Source organism: Camarhynchus parvulus, chromosome 5 (assembly GCF_901933205.1).
Source record: "Camarhynchus parvulus chromosome 5, STF_HiC, whole genome shotgun sequence".
NCBI classification, from domain to species: domain Eukaryota; kingdom Metazoa; phylum Chordata; class Aves; order Passeriformes; family Thraupidae; genus Camarhynchus; species Camarhynchus parvulus.
In genome coordinates this window covers 56,814,208-56,831,282 of record NC_044575.1, presented here as the reverse complement: position 1 = coordinate 56,831,282, position 17,075 = coordinate 56,814,208, and the positions used below count along the sequence as shown (strand labels likewise).

The window sequence follows — 17,075 nt, the reverse complement described above, 5'->3', positions numbered from 1 at the left end:
TCTCTGAACTGATTTCCAAAGGATTGCTTGTAGTTGCATCACAGGAAGCTTTGTTGGTTTTGCTCTGGGGATGAGGCTGAGCTAGGTGAGAGACGTGTGAGACAGTGGTGATGATGTGTCTCGCAGCTGTAGCTCAGTTGCCTCGTGTTCATGTTTTTATTTTACCTTTGCCTTGTGGTTTGCACTGTGTTCTTCATTTTGAAAAGTCAAACTGAGACTGTGTCTCTGGGGTCTGGCATCCCCAGTTTGCTGTGAGGTGTGGGATAATTAAGGAGGGACCCATCCCTTGGGGATGGCAAGACCCGAGCTCCAGCTGTGGCAATGGGCTGTGACAGTGTGCTCTGAAATGTGTGCCCTTACTCTGGGAAACTGACTGCAGGCAGCACAGAGTGGGGGAAAAAAGACCTGTGAAAAATGGGTGCTCATTTTTCCAGGGGGGAAAAAAGCCAAGGAAAACATATCCAGCAGTCGCCTTGTCAGATCTGTCACGGGAATGTCCTTATCCAGCCCCTGGGTCGGACTGAGTGCTGCTAATTACAGCTTGTCTCGCTGCTGAAAGGAACAGTTTGAATCTGTTCACCCTGAGTTTCCCACAGCAGCATTTTGGGACAGCACCAACCCCATAGCTCTGTGCCTGGAAACTCTTGTCCAATGCCAGGGCCTGGGCTGCTGTTTGCACCAAGCCTTGGGTTTGTGCTCACCTATTGTGGCTGAAGGCTTTGGAAAAAGCCCTCTCTGTCTCTCAGGACTGTTCTGAACCCGCTCTGTGAAGGTGCTCTGGAGCTCAGGGGATGTTGCTGTAAAGGTCCCAAGCACAGGACCCCCATCCTTTGTGGTGCTGGCTTTGTTTTTGGCTCTGTGCTGCCAGAGGATCCACAGCTCAGCTCTGCCGTGGGTGCAGTGCTTCCCACCGGGCAGAACTGGCTGCCTTTCAGGAAAATAAGCAGCCCTTCTCTGCTGGGGCTGGGAGCCCTGGGCTGCTGCACGAGGGGAGAAGGGTGTAACCAAAGGACCCTTTCATCACCTGCCTCTCTCTACCTGTGCTACTGCTGCAGCTGCTCTGCAGCGCTGGGGCTGGGCTGTGTCTGATTTATAGCACGCTGCATTCAGGGAACAGCTTTATGTTCTTGGTTCTAAATTCTAAATTCTCTAAATTTTCCAGGAGGAGAAACCATCCCCAACCTTTCCATTTTGCACGTGGCTGTGTTTCTGTTGGGAGTGCAGTGTTACAGAAGCCTGTGGGATGTGAGCCCATGGGCACAGCAGCAGGGCAGGCTCTCACCTGAGCTTGTGGGATGCTCAGTGCTTTCCCAGCAGCAGCTCCAGGTCATGCAGTGCCCAATACAGAGGGATGTTCTGTATTCAGCTTGCCAGTGCTGCTCTAACCCCAAGCTTATTAAAAGCCCACAGGACCGTGTCTTCCCCTTCCTCCTCCTGCTTCCTTCCCCCTCCCTTGGCTTTTCAACACCAGGGTTTGAATAAATCATCTAGGATGTGATCACACAGGAAATTCGCGAACTTAATTTTATTTTTTTTATTACAGCCAAGTTCGGAAGTGAATTCAGCTCTCCAGGGTTTCAGTCCTGTGCTTTTTAATCACGAGGTTCCCCATCCTTTCTACTCTGTCACTTGTGACATGACGTCTCCTTGGCCGTGTAAGCTTTTCCCCTGCCCACAGAAACAATAGCTGCTGGAAATGCTCTTCAAGAATAGCTGGGGATTGCCTGTGGAAAAAGCAGATTTAATCTATGTTAGGTCTTTTTGTTGTTATTTTGTTTACTGCTTGGTTGTCCTTTTCCTTCAAAGAAAAGCAGAAGGCTTGTTCTTGTAGAACTCAACACTCGTGATGTGTTCCTAGCTGGAAGTAACACGCTCAAAATCCTGCATTCCTTTGTGCATCTTTGCTTTATTTTCTTTTTCTTTGTGGGAGGGAGCTTAGGGAGTATAATGGGCAGATTAGCGACTGTATTTGTGGAGTAACCCATCTTTGTGCAGGTCTGGCTAGAAACCAATTAAGCTTGTCTTGATCTCTAAATGAGATTTTTGTCCAACGCCTCTCCCAACCTCCTTCTGCATCCATTAATAGCAGGGTGGGATGGAAACAGCTGAACGAGTGGAGATGGAGTGTTGGATAAACACCGAGGCGTTGGCTGCAGGGAGGTTCCCGGGATGCGTGCGAGCTGCTGCCTCTTTGTGTGGTTGTTTTGTAGCTCTGCTTCTTGAAACCTGGCATTAGCAGGGTTGGACTGCAAGTGTGCAATCCCCTGCGGTAGCAGGAATGGGGTTGGTGGGAAAAGCTGCTGGATGAAAAGGGAGCATCCCACGGACTTCATCGCTGTGCTGGCCCCCATTGCTGTGACATCCCTGGGGTGTATTTGGGAGCTCCTTGTGACTCCCAGCTGCAGGTCCCCCCAAAGTGCCTTGGTTTGGGCGTATCTGTCCGGTCTCAAGTTGCTTTTTAGCCTGGAAAAACCCTGTGGCTTTCCAGGGGGACACAGGACCTCGCCAGGCTGGGGGTGTTTGGTGCTGCTGTGATGAAAACCAGTCCGGGAACGGCGCTTCAGTGCGGTGTTTTTGAAGAGAGCTGATTAAGGAAAGATGCCTTTAATAAGCTGTGCCTTCAGGGAGCCCTTCTATCTCTGTCCCAGACTATTTCTGCATCAAGATAAGGTTGCAGAGCAGCTGGATCTGTGCTCTGCTTCGGGAGGTGTAGGAGGGGGAAGGGCTCTGGGATTTCTTCTAGGTGTGAATGTTCATTATGGTCACTTTTATTTGTAAAGTAGCTACAGATCAGCCATGCACAGGTGATGCCTTCTTCCCTGCATGCCTGGCCTCGCTGTCAGGGGACAAATGGTGGCAAGAGTGATCTCAGGGAAAAGGGGAAAGGAAAACTTACTGGGTGAATTTGCAGGGTGTAGCTGCTGCAGATGTGCTGTAACATGCTGCAGACCACCCTTGGAACTCTCCTAGGGACAGGAAAGCACAGAAAGCACAAATCAGCTTTTCCCTGCATGCCTAGAGTTTTGCTCTCCATCTCCCCACTCCCTAAATTCCAGAAGCTCTTGAGTTACTCATGGAAGTGCTGCTTTTTTCCTTCTCCCAGTGTAAAAGTGCCCAATAAGACATGTGGGTCTAAAGGCATGGAATGCTGTGCTGAAGCCCATGTGCCACATCAAGGAGGTCATGCTGTGGACCTTAACGTCATGGCATGGCCAAACCCAGTCACTTTCTGTGCTGGGGAAATTTGGGAATCCTGAATCTACACAGATCTGGGTGTGGATGAAGCAAGTGCCTTCCAGGGTTCTATGACAACTGCAAAAGCCTCAGAAAAATCTAAAACTGGGATGGCTGGAAGATGGTTTCAGTGCTTGGGTGGGAGTTATGGGGAGAAGAACTGGAACAACCTCCAGGACTGGTGCTGTTTTGCTTTTTTGGGATGCTCTTGACTGAAAAGCTGCTGAGTTTTGATGCCAGTGAGAAAGAAAAATACCTGGTGGGAGGATGTCCCCCCGACTTCATCCTGCTGTCATGGGGCTGAGGCGGTTTGGTGCAGTGATCTGATGAGGCATGGCAGCCCTGCCCTGTGGAGATACCATCTCCTGGGAGGAAAATGTAAAAATAACCACGGCTTTGGCTGCGTCTTTGAGTTGCGTGAGAGCGCAGCAAAGGAGGTGGGGGATGAAATTATATCCATGGAAATGAGGCAGGAGAAATGAACCTTTTCCTGGGAGGCAGGTCTGAAGGAGAGGTCCTGCAGACCATGAGGGAAATGTCCTCGTCCTCCTGTACTGTGCTGGGGTGCAGGGGACACACTAGAGCTGGGCTCTGGGGTGGTTTCAGGGGGTCCCCCAGGGTTCCCTGTCATCCTCATCCTCTCTGTGGGCTGAAGGAGCTGCAGCCCCATGTGGGTTCCTGCACTCATCCCAGGCTGTGGCTCCAGGGTCTAGACAGATGACACAAACCCTTGGGAGAGACTGTGTCCTGCCCAAGGCTTTGGAAACCTGTTGGACCCATTCTTCCACCTCTTTGCTTTTCAGAGCTTTTGTGGAGCAGGTCTGTTCCTCCATGGGGGGCCACTGAAGTGTGGAGCTGGGAATAAATCCACAGGAGCTGCTGTGGATGGCAGACGGGCGCTCCTGGCGTAAGCAGGCTCGGCTAATTGAATATGTGGTGGACATGATCTCCTTTGTCTTGCAGTTGAGCTAAATATACCTTTGGGTTGTGGTTCTGGAGGCTAACTCCCTTTTTGATGATGGAAATCACACTAACACGGGATGCAGGTGGCTGCCTCTGGATAGAGCTGGGAGAAAAGCAGGATTGGGGCATCCCATGGCTGAAACTCTCTCCTGCTTACCTGTATCTGGACCAGGGCCAAAGTGTGGGATGCTGGATGGGCATCTGCCTGGAGGGTTCCAGCTCCAGAGTTTCATGTGATGCAGGTTTTGGAAGCACAAGGAATTCCAGCATAGCCATAAGCTTTCCATTGTCTGACAGGATTTGAAGTTTGGTGGCTGAGGTGCACCTACCTGGGCATGGCTGGTGGCTTCAAGACAGAGAAAAGGTCCCTCTCCATCTTTGCATAATTCCCAGAAGCAGCAGTTTTGCATTTCTGGATGCAAAGGAAAATAAAAAGCTGTTGGTCAGCTTGAGCAGCAATTGGGAGAAGTTTTACTCTTGGAAGGCAAAAAGGAAATTAGAAATGTAATGCGTCAGTCCAAAGGTGCCACCTGGGAATGTGTGTGCCTGGGATTAGGCACACAATACACATAAGCTGTGTGGTGGGGGATGCCTGTTTGCACCCATTCTGTCTTTGGGGTGCTCTGCAGAGCACCCCAGAGCTGCTGGGTGGGTTTTGGTTGCTTTATCTCCTGAGGTTTGTCCTGTGTGACAGCATCTCACACTCTTCTATGTGACAGCATCTCAGACTCTTCTGTGTGACAGCATCTCACACTCTCTGTGTGTGGCCTCACAAGGGTCCTTGAAAGACCAGAAAGTCACAACAACAGGTAAAATGTGCTGCTGCATCTTCTGCATCTTCCCTGCCATGCTGGCCTCAAAGCCAGGAGTCACTTATTTTTTTCAGCCCTCACTGTTGCTTTAGAGGAGCCAGGAAAGCAGTTCATCAGCAGGAGAGCTTGAGTGAAATGTGGCTTCAGGGTTTCTAATATTGGCAACTTCTGAGTTAAATACCCAGTGTCAGTTGTAGGAATCTATAAAATTAGAAGGTTTCAAGTTAGTGAGAAAACAGACAAACTTCAGTGCAGCAGAGTTACAGATATTGCTGATACATCAGCCGTGCAAGTGCCTTGTGCAGGCATTTGCTGGAGGCTGGCAAACCTCTATTCCCCCTTTGCTGCCCTGGTGTGTAACCAGCTTATCTCTGAGCAGCTGGATTTAACCCTCTTATCCACCTCTGTGCCAGCCCTTCACACTCTGCTGCTCCTCCCTCCCAGGATGCCAGGAAAAGCCTGGATGACTTCCATGGGAAATGGATGTTTGCCCTCCCTGGGATGATTACTTCTATTATTTAAAAAGCAACAAAACAAAAAATGCACCAGCAAACTCCTGGATTGAGATAATTAAGCCAATTGATGTGTTTAAGTAAATTAGTTTCCTTTTAATTAAAAAAATATATATGTCTCATCATGGTTCCTAAAATAATGAGCTGCTGACCTGCTTTATCCCTGATTTGGCTTACAGATGGGGAGGGGAGGTAAATTATCATGGAAGCATAGAATGTCCTGAGCTGGAAGGGACCCTTAAGGATTACTGAGTCCAAACTCTGGCCCTGCACAGGACATCCCAAGAATCACACCCTGTGCCTGAGAGTGTTGTCCAAATGTTCCTTGAGCTCTACCAGGCTTAGTGCTGTAATCACTGCCCTGGGGAGCCTGTTCAGAGCCCAGACACCCTCTGGGGGAAGAACCTTTCCTTAATATTCAGCCTAAACCTCCCCTGACACAACTTCATCCCGTTCCCTCAGGTTCCATCACAGAGAAGAGATCGATGCCTGCCCCAAATTTTAGATAAAAGTGGGGGAAATCAGCTCCTTGTCTTCTGTGGCAGTGCCTGAGTCTGTTAGCTCAGGGAAGCAGAGAATTGCTCTCCAGGGGCAAGGCAGTTTGTCCTTCTGTCCTGGTGTCTCTGGAGCAGAGCAGTGCTCCATGGTGGGGCAGGCAGTTTGTCCTTCTGTCCTGGGAGCCGCCCCTGTCTCTGGAGCAGGCAGTTTGTCCTTCCTGTCCTGGTGTCTCTGGAGCAGAGCAGCACTCTGATGGAGCAGGCAGTTTGTCCTTCTGTCCTGGTGTCTCTGGAGCAGAGCAGCACTCTGATGGAGCAGGCAGTTTGTCCTTCCTGTCCTGGTGTCTCTGGAGCAGAGCAGCGCTCCATGGTGAGGCCAGTTTCAGCTCAGCAAGGTGAGATCTCACCTCCCTGCCCTTTCCACAAGCCAGGAGGATGCTGGGGAGCCAGGAGCTGTGCCCTGGGGCTGGGAGGAGCCAAGGGACCACATCACACCTGAGATTGCAGAATAAAATGCTGATGGGCTCTCCCAAAGCCAGTGCACGTGGGTATGGCACCCCCTGAGCGGTGGGTTCAGGGAATAGATGTGATGAGAGACGTTTATTTATCCAAATTCTGATCAGTGCCAAGGGAAAGGGTCGTGTTTGGGGGAAGGGGTGAGGCAGCCTGGCAGGGTGGAGGTGCCTAAGATCAGCAGGGACCACAAACACAGCTGTGTGTGCCTGTGTGCCCTGCTAACTTCAGCTCGTCGCTGCTGGGAGTCCCTGCCTCAGACTGCTGCCAGAGATGCCGTGCTGTTATTAATCTGCTGGGATAATTGTAGTTTTAGTGTTTCCAGCGGGGGAGTTCACAGGAGGCAGAGGCATTCCTGGAAGGTGGGTGCCATCCTGGAGGCATCCAGCAGCCTCCAGTGACTCAGCTGGTGCTCTAAGTGGTGCTGATTTTCAAAGCTGGGAGGTAACATGAAGAGGACAGGGAGCGCAGGCAGTGATTGGAGCTGTGGAATAGCATTTTCACAGAATTCACAGAATCACTGGGTTGGAAGAGACCTTCAAGATCATCCAGTCCAACCCAGCCCCAACACCTCAGCTAAACCCTGGCACCCAGTGCCACATCCAGGCTTTGTTAAACACACCCAGGGATGGGGACTCCACCACTCCCATGGGCAGACCATTCCGGAACTTTGTCATTCTTTCTGTAAAAAACTTTTTCCTGATATCCAGCCTGTATTTCCCTTGGTGCAGCTTGAGGCTGTGTCCTCTGGTTGTGTCAGTGCTGCTTTTTGAGCTGTGATGAGCAAAAGAGGCAGTCTGGGAGCAGGGCTGCTGCTGAGCTCGTGGTGGAAGGGCAGTGCCTGACCCTGCTTTGGCTGATGAGTGTGCAGGGAAGTGCTGCACGAGCATGAAATCTGGGGAAATGTTTTGTGCTGGGGAATGGGAATGCTCCTCTTGCCTTTTCATCAAGAAGCTGTAAAATGGCATCCAGCAGCTCTTCAGCCCATGCCAGGTGCATGCAATCCTGAGCAAGGCACGGGGACATCTGGATGTTTATTTATATTTGAGCTGCATTTGGCTACTGGAACAAACATTTGCAGAGAGTGGCCTTAGCCTTGGCTCAGCATCCTGAATGCAGACCACAGGTAGCCCTGAAGGGAGTTTGAGCTCGATGAAAGCACATTAAACCATCAGTAGCAAGAAAAGCAGATAAGCTCGACAAGCTGCAGTGTTTGGGAGCCCCATCCTCTAGGAGAAATCACTTTCAGAGCAAACACTCCTAGTGTAGCTTCACAGGGTTGGAAGAGGACAATGCAGGAGAGTTCCTCATGGATCTGTGCCACATCTCAGCAGGGTGACAGTCCCCCTTCCCTGTCCCACAGTGAGCAGACCCCAGAGGAGTGGCTGGGCCAGTGTTGGGGAAGCTGTTGGGGACAGCAGCCTCTGTGTCCCATCCCACCTGGTGGCTGCAGCCCTGTGTAAGCCAGCGAGCAGGTGTGGATGGAGTTTCTGCAGCTGTGGAAATGATGTCAAGCAGTTTTTTTTCCTATTTGCTCACACAAATCACCCATTGGCTCTGCCTGCTGTGGGGCAGAGAGGTGGGGACCAGGTGAGATGTGACACAGATCTGCACTGGCCCCTGTGTTGCACTCTGTGAGCCCCCCAAAAAATGTAAGAATGTCTGAAATGTAAGAAATGTGAGAAATGTCTGCTCTGAAAAAGTGATTTCTGCCGGAATGTGTGACTGAAAGGACTGCAGTGCAGCCTCTCACTGCTGAGGAGAGTCCTGGTTTTGTCTTGTCCCGTTGATCTGAATGAAGTGATTTATAAGGACGTTTTCCATGAATCAATAAATCCATGCTTGCTGCTGTGCCTGGGAGGTTTAATTTGCTCTAGATACTGCACAGAGTATCTCTGTCCTGAATTGCACTGCCAAGTTCTGCTCTTTGGGAGAGGATGAGGATACAGCTGGATCCTCTGGGAACATGCTCCCAGCATCTGATGGTGCCTGATCCCTGTTAATTGTTGTGCACCTCCTGGTGTGGGCTGAAGAGCTCAGGCAGGGTGTAAGAGCAATGGTTTCCCTGTGTGTGGAGTTTGAGGGCTTAGTCCATTGTGCCAAACATTTCCTGATGTTACACATCTTGGGGAAATTGAAGCCAAAAAAAAAAGGGAGGGCTGGGATCATTGGCCTTTGCAGAGACCATAGTGCAGAAATCTGGGTTACAGGTAGGTTTTCCTTTCACATCTCTGAGTGATGCTTCCTCTCAAGAAGAATTGAAAAATTCCTGTTGCTCTGCACCACCTCCCCTCCCAAAAGCTGCTTTTATGAGCCCCTTGGAAGCGATGCACGTGTGTTTACAAAGCCTGCCACTGGGTCTGCCTGGAAAAAGAGGGTTCAGAAACACAGCTCTGCTACACAGAGAGAAGTCAAAAGTACCCCCAAGCTCCCCTGTCCTGAGCTTGTTTCCCTTGCTTTGTCTGAGCACTGTGGTCGTGGATGGATGAGGAGACCTTGCTTTCTGCTGTGCACTGGGGGTTTGGGGCTGTTCCTGGCCTCTTCCTGTGCACAATGGGTGTTTTGAAAGCTTCTGAACTGGTGGGGCACGGACTGGCTCAGCTGCCCCTGTGAGCACCTGGATCCCACCCCTCATCCCGCTCCACCTGCCTGGCTGAGCCCCCCAGGGACCCCTCCACTTCTCCTCCAGAGCAGCTCTGAAACCATTTTACATCTCTTGGAGGTCAGAGCTCAAGCTGGAGAATCCAGAAACGTTCCCAGAGCCAAAACACGCCGTGGCAAGCGGGTGTGTGCCTGCTCTCTGCTTCTCATTTCCTCCAGCACTGTGAGAGCACTGGAGCTGCACATGGGGTTTCAGCAGGGTGTCCCCTCTTTTGTTCCTATGCATTAGAAAAGTCTGTGCATATGTTTATATTTAAAAACAATATGTATATATTTCAGCACGGCCGTTTGTGAGCTGTGCCCCTCGGGACTGGTCTGGCTGGGCAAAGGAGGGATGTGTTTCACAGCTGCCTACCTGTTGCACTGGCAGCTGTGTGATGGTCCTGCTGGTCCAGCCATTCCTGCACTTGGAAATAACAGGTGTTGGCAGGGGGTGATCCCAAACCTGCTCAGACCCAGCTAGGAAGGCTCCTTTAGAAGTGAGCAGGCTTTGCAGTAAGTCTGGCAGCACCATTGCTGTTATTTGTGTCACACAGCCTGGGCAGTCCGTTCCACGTGTGCCCATCTTGCATTTTCCATGCCCTCTTTCCTACATGCTTGCTGGTGTGTTGGAAAGAAGCAGATGCAGCTTCTGGTGGCAGGGCTGGAACTTGGGCTTGTTGCACGTCCTCTGGGACAGCGAACACAAGGTCAAACAATGGCTGTGCCAAGTGGAGCAGCCGTAGAATGTTGTCATTTTAAATAATTGCCACAACGGCTTCTCCTCCCTTTCTTCCACCCCTTCCCCATCACCATGTCCTTCCCCACCCATAACCTGGGGGCTGCCTGGATCTCTTCAGGATTTATGTTAAAAGGGAAGTGTTTTGTACATAATTAAACCATCCTATTGCTGGATGGAAATGGGATTTGGTGCTTACCGCTGTGACTCTTTCTCATGCATGAGGGTGAACTGATTGATTGCTGAGGTTTGAGATTAAATATTCCCCTGAGCTCCACTGGCATTTAGTGTGCTGGGGAGGGGTGGAGGGGAGCTCTGGGTTTCCTCCAAGGCAAGGAGAGCATGGGAATGTCTGCTGAGCACATCCCCTCGTCCTGGTCTGCAGCATTGGCTGTAACAGGCTCCTGGCACAGGTATCTTGGGCACCAATAAAGCAGGTGCCTTTCTCCATATCCACACTGGTGGGTGGGCTGCTGGTGGGCTTTGCAAGCCCCTCTCAGTGCTGCATTGAGCATCCCATTGCATCCTGGCCATTCCTGGTGCCTCCCATCTGCCTACACCTAGCACTGGGGCAGACCCGCTGTCCCCGTCTTTCTCCTTCAGAGTGCACCTTATTTGTTTATTTTCCTTACCTTCTTTTCATCCCCAAAGCCCTCTGTGTTTGGTTTCGATGGGAAAGGAGGAAAAACCCCCACACTCCTCTCCTGGAGTGCGTGGTGGGTTGGAGACGCCTCCTTCTCCCTTCCCTTGAAGTCTAATTTTAGCTGAAGGCGACGGGATCCCTCCAGGGTATGGCAGAGATTTCCTATCAGCTGCCTAGACCTTAAGAAACAAAACACACAAACAAACACAGCACAGAAGCACTTGAGGTTTATTTGGGTGAATTCTTTCAAAAAAAAGGGTGTGACTTTTTTTTTTTTTAATTTATTTTTTTTACGAGCGGCGCACGCTGGCTTTGTTCTGCTGCAGTCGGGTATTTCAGGTCTTCCAAGATTTAATCAGAATAATTAGTTACTGTCTGTTTGTACCTTCTGTTTCTGTTGCAGGGTTACCAAAGGGTGTATTTATCTCCCAGAGGGCTGCCTAAGTGTCCCTTAATCATTAAAGCATCCGATTTCCTCCAAGTTATCTGCCATGAGGCTTATGTAAGTAAACAAATAAATAAATAAATGAAAGCAGGGAGGGTGGGGATGGTGTTGGTGGATTCAGCTTGAGGGGGGGGGTTGTAGGGATTTTTCCTGATTGTTACGGGTTTAATTGTGAGCTGCCTGTGCTTCCCAGCCCGTCATGTGGGGATCAGAGGACTGAGTGTTTGGGCTGGCACTGAACACCCAGCCACTTTAATGAGGCTGCTCCCAGCCAAGCCTTCACCCCGCTAAACTGGCAAGAGCTGTGTTGCTCCCTGTCATTTCAGGAGCAGGGGGGAAAAAATAGACCTTACAGGAATGAAAGGCTTTTGCTTTCACTCATACAGTTATGGCTTTGACTCCTTAACCCAGTGGTATCCCTTATAAAAATCACAGCTCTGTCTGGACATAAGTCACCACTGTAACATTGGCAGGATTGGGAATTAGCTGTTTTTCAGCCTGTTTGCCATGTTTGGATTGGGGATGGGGTCTGTTAATGCACACATTTCCCATCTCTAGCACAGGAGATGAGAAAGGCTCAGGAGGTCACTGCAGAGGAGGGTGGGATGGCTGGGAGCCTCGCAGGGTGCTGAACCAGCCCTGGTTTGTGCCTGGATCCTGAGTGAATTATGTGATGTTTTCCCTTGTGTTTGTCACCAAGAGCAGATGAGGGGCCCTGTTCTGATGGCACTGTGGGGCTGGACAATTTGCCTTCTTCTGTTTGCTTTCTTTTTCTTCCTGAGCTGGGTTGGGTTCTGAGGTGCTGCCTTATCAGCTGCCTTTGCTGCTTCATTTATCATGTCCCCTGTGCAAACCCTGGGAGCGAGGGTTTGGGGTGCAATGCTGCTTCCCTGGTGGATTTAGATACTTTTAAATCCAGAAGCAGCCTTTGCCATCAGTTTCTCTGATTTCCTGTGTGAGAAGAGCATAATTTTTTGAGGTTGGTAGCTTTGTGTTAGCCCTTCCTAGAGATGCAGGTGTGCAGCTGGGCTTTGTTCTCCTTCCCTGGAAAGGGAAGGGGCCTGGAGGGACAATGTGGGACCAAAGGGATCTGCAGGGCTTTGGTGGCTTCAGGGAGAGTTGCTTGTGTGAAGGTTGAGGTTGAAGTCCATCTTCTCTCTGCATTTGTTGGGAAGAGTAGAGACGAGTGATGGGGCATGTGTTGGACTCTGCTGTGGCAGAGCTGAAGCTGGGCATGATCCCACATCCTGTCCCAGCTCCAGAGTAACAATTTGGAGAGACAAATCCCCTGGCAAATCCCCTGTCCCCTCTGGGAGTGATGTGGAGGCTGTCACAGCCAGCAGCGCGTTGCCGGTGCCCTTTGCTCTGACTGCTCTGGTGTGTGTGGAGTGGGAAAAGTCCTTCTTGATGGAAATACTCCTAAGAAAGCCTGTCAGCCTGATTTGTTCCTTGATGTTTGCCCAGCTGGAAAGCTGGTGGCGGCTCAGACAACACCTCCTGCAGCACTGGGAGCGTGTGATGTGCAGCACAGCCAGTGCTCCTGCCTGGCACGGTCCCACCAGGCACAGTGAGGGCTGCTGGAGGGGTGGCAGGTCTCTAATCCCCATCCCACCCGTGTGTGCCTGCCTGTTTCACTGGGCCTTTCACAGATCTGCTGGGTTTGGGCACAGGGAGAGGTGGGGAGGAGGAGCAGAGCTGCTGGGAGTGGAGGAGAGTGAAGGCATGGAGGGGAAGGCAGGTGACAGAGTGCTGGAGAGGATGCTGGGAGGAAGAGGAGATGATGTGGCTTATTTGCCTGGTGCTTTGGAAGTTGCTTAGCTAAATTAAGTGCTCACTAGGGAGCCTCATTTGGATTTTAAATAGCTTTGGAGCTTGTGAATGCTCTGTGTTGCTCTCTTCTTCCTGCAGTGTGAGCCACCTCCTGTCCCCATCTCTCCTTGAAGAATATCCCCAAAAGTCTACCTTAGGATGTGAGAAAGCTTGGTGGTCACCTGCTTTCAAAAAGCTTTTCAAAGTTCTCTCCAAGCTTCTCATAATTCCAGACCATCCATCCTTTGGGTTTTTTTCCAATCTGGACGCTGTGAGCTTTGGTGATTGGGACTGACCACAGGTTCCCTCTCCCACAGAGGCCACAGCATGCCAGGAGCTCTGTGCTCATCACACAGCACCAGCTGGTCTGGGATGAGCTCACTGGTCTTGCACCCTCTCTCCTTTGAGCATCCCACTTAAGGCAGAAGTTGATGCCCCTTTGGCTTTCCTGTTCTTTTGCAGGACTGTGTACTTTTTCTTTCCTTTCAGCCAGCTGAAGAACTGCTCCAAGAGCCTGGAGAACGATTTTGAGTGCCTTATTTCCCTGGTTGTACCTTGGTGCAGAGCTGGATGCTATTTGTGCACTTGATCATCTTGCTGCTTGCTAAAGGAAATTCATAGTGCTTAGTTTTATTTAATTTCTGTAGAAAATGAAAGTATCTTGAGATATTTATTTTCCTTTGTCTCCAGAGTAACACCCTCGGTTATGGAATGTGCCAAAGGCAGGCACAAATCCTGAGGATGGGGATGCAAACAAGGTTTGGTCTCAGTCAAGGATGGGGAATATTCCCCACACCAGAGCCACCCTGGGGGGTTCAGCTGTGTCCCCCCATGCAAGCAGATCGTGGCCACCAGGTGCCACTGAGGTGTCCCCAGACATGGGGCTCCCTCCCTGCTCTGCTCCTCCACCATGTGCCCACCAGCCACTCCCAGACGTGGCGGGGGAAGCTTTGGGAGGAGCACACCCCGTTTGCCTCATAAAACTCCAAACAAGAGCCTTGGCCTGGTTTAGATTTTAAAAATAACTTGCACATTTGGAAGCTAAAGTTTCAGAAGGGCTCTGAATGGGTTGATGGCTTTGATCGTGACAGTCCGAGATCAAGGCAGGGCTTTTTGGGTTTGCTGCATCAGCTGGAAAATATATTGTAGTGTCTAGACTTTATCATCCTCAAGAAAGGCTCTTTTTTTTTTTTTTTCCTACTCTACAAAAGGTCTAATCCAAAGCCCGTGTACAGTTGGTAGGAGGGGCTCTGATTGTGTCCAGGAGCACGTTGGAAGAGGTGGGGATGAGCTTTGGGCTTTGGAGGACTCAGACCCTGCTTTGAAGGCGCTGTTTCCGATGGAAGTTTGGGATGTGAGCAGTGGGATGAGGATGGGGACCAGCTGTGTGCCAGAGGGGTCAGTTCCTGCAGCTGAGCCCTGCTGACACCTCTGTGCTCTCATCCTTTGGCTGCTGTGCCTGTGGTCAGCTGCTCAGACCAGCATCTCCCACAACTGTCTGAGATTTCTTTGTGTAATAACCATAAACATCCACCTTTGATGGTGTGTGGACAGAACTTCAGCATTTTTAGCTTGAGTGTGGAAAAGGTATGATTTTCTCTCCTTACCATTCCATAAGTAGGTTCTCAACTTACTTAAAATTATTTTACTGAATTCTTTTATTACTTATAATTTTTTGTAATTCCAAAAGAGAGGCAAGGAAGGATCTTCCTCATTTGCTTGGAATAAACTCAAAAGCCTGCTGAGAAGGTGAGGACATCTGGCCACGTGTATTTATAGAACCCTTAAAGTTGGAAAAGTCCTCCAGGATCACTGAGTCCAGTCTTTGATCAAGCACCACCTTGTCAACCAAACCATAGCACTGAGTGCCACGTGCAGTTGTTTCTTGAGCACCTCCAGGGATGGTGACTCCACCACTGCCCTGGGCACTCTGTCCCAATGCTGAACAACCCTTTCAGTGAAGAAATTCTTCCTGATGTCCAGCCTGAACCTCTCCTGACATAGCTTGAGGCCATATCCTCTTGTCCTGTCCCTGTTCCCTGGGAGCAGAGCCTGAGCCCCACCTGGCTGCACCCTCCTGTCAGGGAGTTGTAGAGTGAGAAGGTTCCCCCTGAGCCTCCTTTTCTCCAGGCTGAGCCCCCCCAGCTGATCCTCATCAGACTTGTTCTCCAGACCCTCTCCAGCTCCCTTCCCTTCTCTGGACACCTCAATGTCCTTCTTGTTGGGAGTGGCCCAGAACTGGACACAACACTTGAGCTGTGGCCTCAGCAGTGCTCGGTACAGAGGGACTGACTGTTCCTGAAAGCCCACACAGCTCCTCTGTCACATTGGAATATGCCCTGTGGAGGAAGCAGAGGCAGTTTTTGTTTGAAACTCTGTGTTTTGTGTGCAGGGCTCTCGGGTGTGTTTTAGCAGGTGTGCCATTGGCAAAGTCACCACCCAGCATTTCCTTGGTGTCCCTGCTGCAGCACACCATGATGCCAGGCTTAATGCCCCAGGCTTTGGAGGGGTTGCAGCCTAGTTATGAAAGCTTCATCTGGAAGCTTTGAGAAACATTTGGAAATGTTTTGGAAAACATTTGGATCGAGGATGCCTTAGCTCTGTGCTTGGTTGTTTTACTTTGCTTTGTCCTTGAGCGAGAAAAGTGCTGTAGGGTTTGTGTTTTCTTCTTTCCATCAGTTTTTCTTTTAGACAGACTTCTTTCCAGGGATAAATCAGAGCAAATGCCAGTGTGAAAGTAGTTTGTGGTGTAAAATGGTACTAAAATTGTGCTGGAAGGGATCTTGAGAGGTTACCTTGTCCCCAAGGGTAGTTGAATACACTCATTGGTCTGGAAAGTGAATGTCTTTGCTGGGAGTTGTTTTGTCATAAATTGTCTCAGGAGCAGAGGGAAAAATCTACCAAATAATGCTGTCAGTATGTGTGCACGAGCCTTCCTCAGTTTATTCAAATCATTTGCTGAATAAGTGTTGAAAATTAATGCTGGGTTTGTTCCCAGAGCTATTCAAAGTAATATTGCAGAGTAACCTTTTCCACCTTGGCATATGCCAATATACTGAAACCCTGGTGGATGAATTGCAGTTACCCACAGTCTGTATTTGACATGGAGCCATCTCTGTTTTGTCCCATTTCTGAGACAGCAAATCCCCAGAAGTCCTACTGGGATGAAGAGCAGGTTTTTCTTTGTTTCTTGTGAATTAGTTGTGACTTTTCAGTTTTCCAGGTGGTCACCAGCCCTGTGGAAATCCACAACAGCCTCTCCCTTTGACATCTGCAGGCTTAGATGAAGTTGTAAGATCCTGGGCAAGGATCACCAGAAATCCTCATCTGCTTTGAGATTAAGCCAAGTGATGACTTTCAGTTAATTTCTCCTTCATCTTCCTCTGTCCCAGCTTTGTGTCTTGAACCATGAATCAAAAAGAACCATACCCAAGAGCTCTTCTTTAATGCTCCCACCTTTTAAAGGTGCTGCAGGGCTCCATGGGGTTTTTCACCTTGCTTTTAGCTCCCCATTTCAGTGATGGAAGGTTCTGGAAGAGGTTCACCTGCAGCCAGCTGGATGCAGGCTTGTTCTCCAGCCAGCAATGTGTTGGTGTTGCAATCCACGCAGCCCAGATGGTGACTGGTTTTCCTTCACCTGGTCCTTTTCCCAACCAGTTTCCAGTAGGTGATAGGGGAATTCACCCATTTTTGGCTGTGGGGAAGGCTTGGCAAGCCCCCCTTGGCCCATCTGCACATTCAAAGTGAGGATGACTGGCATCAGCATTATTGTTTGGCCAAGTGTATGCAGGGATATCACAGCTTAGATTTGTTACAGATGGGTTTCTGGATATAGTCTGAGGCATTCTGCCAGCCAATTTTATATCTGTGTGAAAGTGATTGGCATCTCTATAAATAAAGCTGCTGTGGGATTATAAATCTAAATATACTTATTCATTAAATTATTTTTACATTTCCACTGGGTTGTCATCCTGGCTTATCACAAGCAAGCCATGCTCTCTGCCTGAGTGTTATCCACAGCTCCAGCAATGCGGCTTCTGAGGCTTGGAAATGTTTTTTCACTTGTGTCTGAACTATCCATGGGTCTCTGTGCCATGGATCTCTTCACTGGGACTTCCTCAGAGTCATCACAGGGAATGACCCTGTCCTGGACACTGCTGTAGAAGTGGCAGTGGCTGTAAATACAGGAATGTGAGTTTTTCTTTCTTGCTCCACAAGTGAGCATGACTTTGCTGGGCTGTTTAGTACCTGTGACCTGGTAAATACTG

General features: G+C 49.9%; 1 protein-coding gene across 1 annotated transcript in view; it reads left to right on the top strand.

The window, feature by feature from the left end:
• DAAM1 (dishevelled associated activator of morphogenesis 1) overlaps positions 1 to 17,075 on the top strand; it is a 93,537-nt gene that overhangs the window by 8,706 nt on the left and 67,756 nt on the right. The window contains 1 exon segment of the mRNA XM_030948901.1: positions 10,957 to 11,055. The gene's annotated coding sequence lies outside the window, so the exon portion shown is untranslated.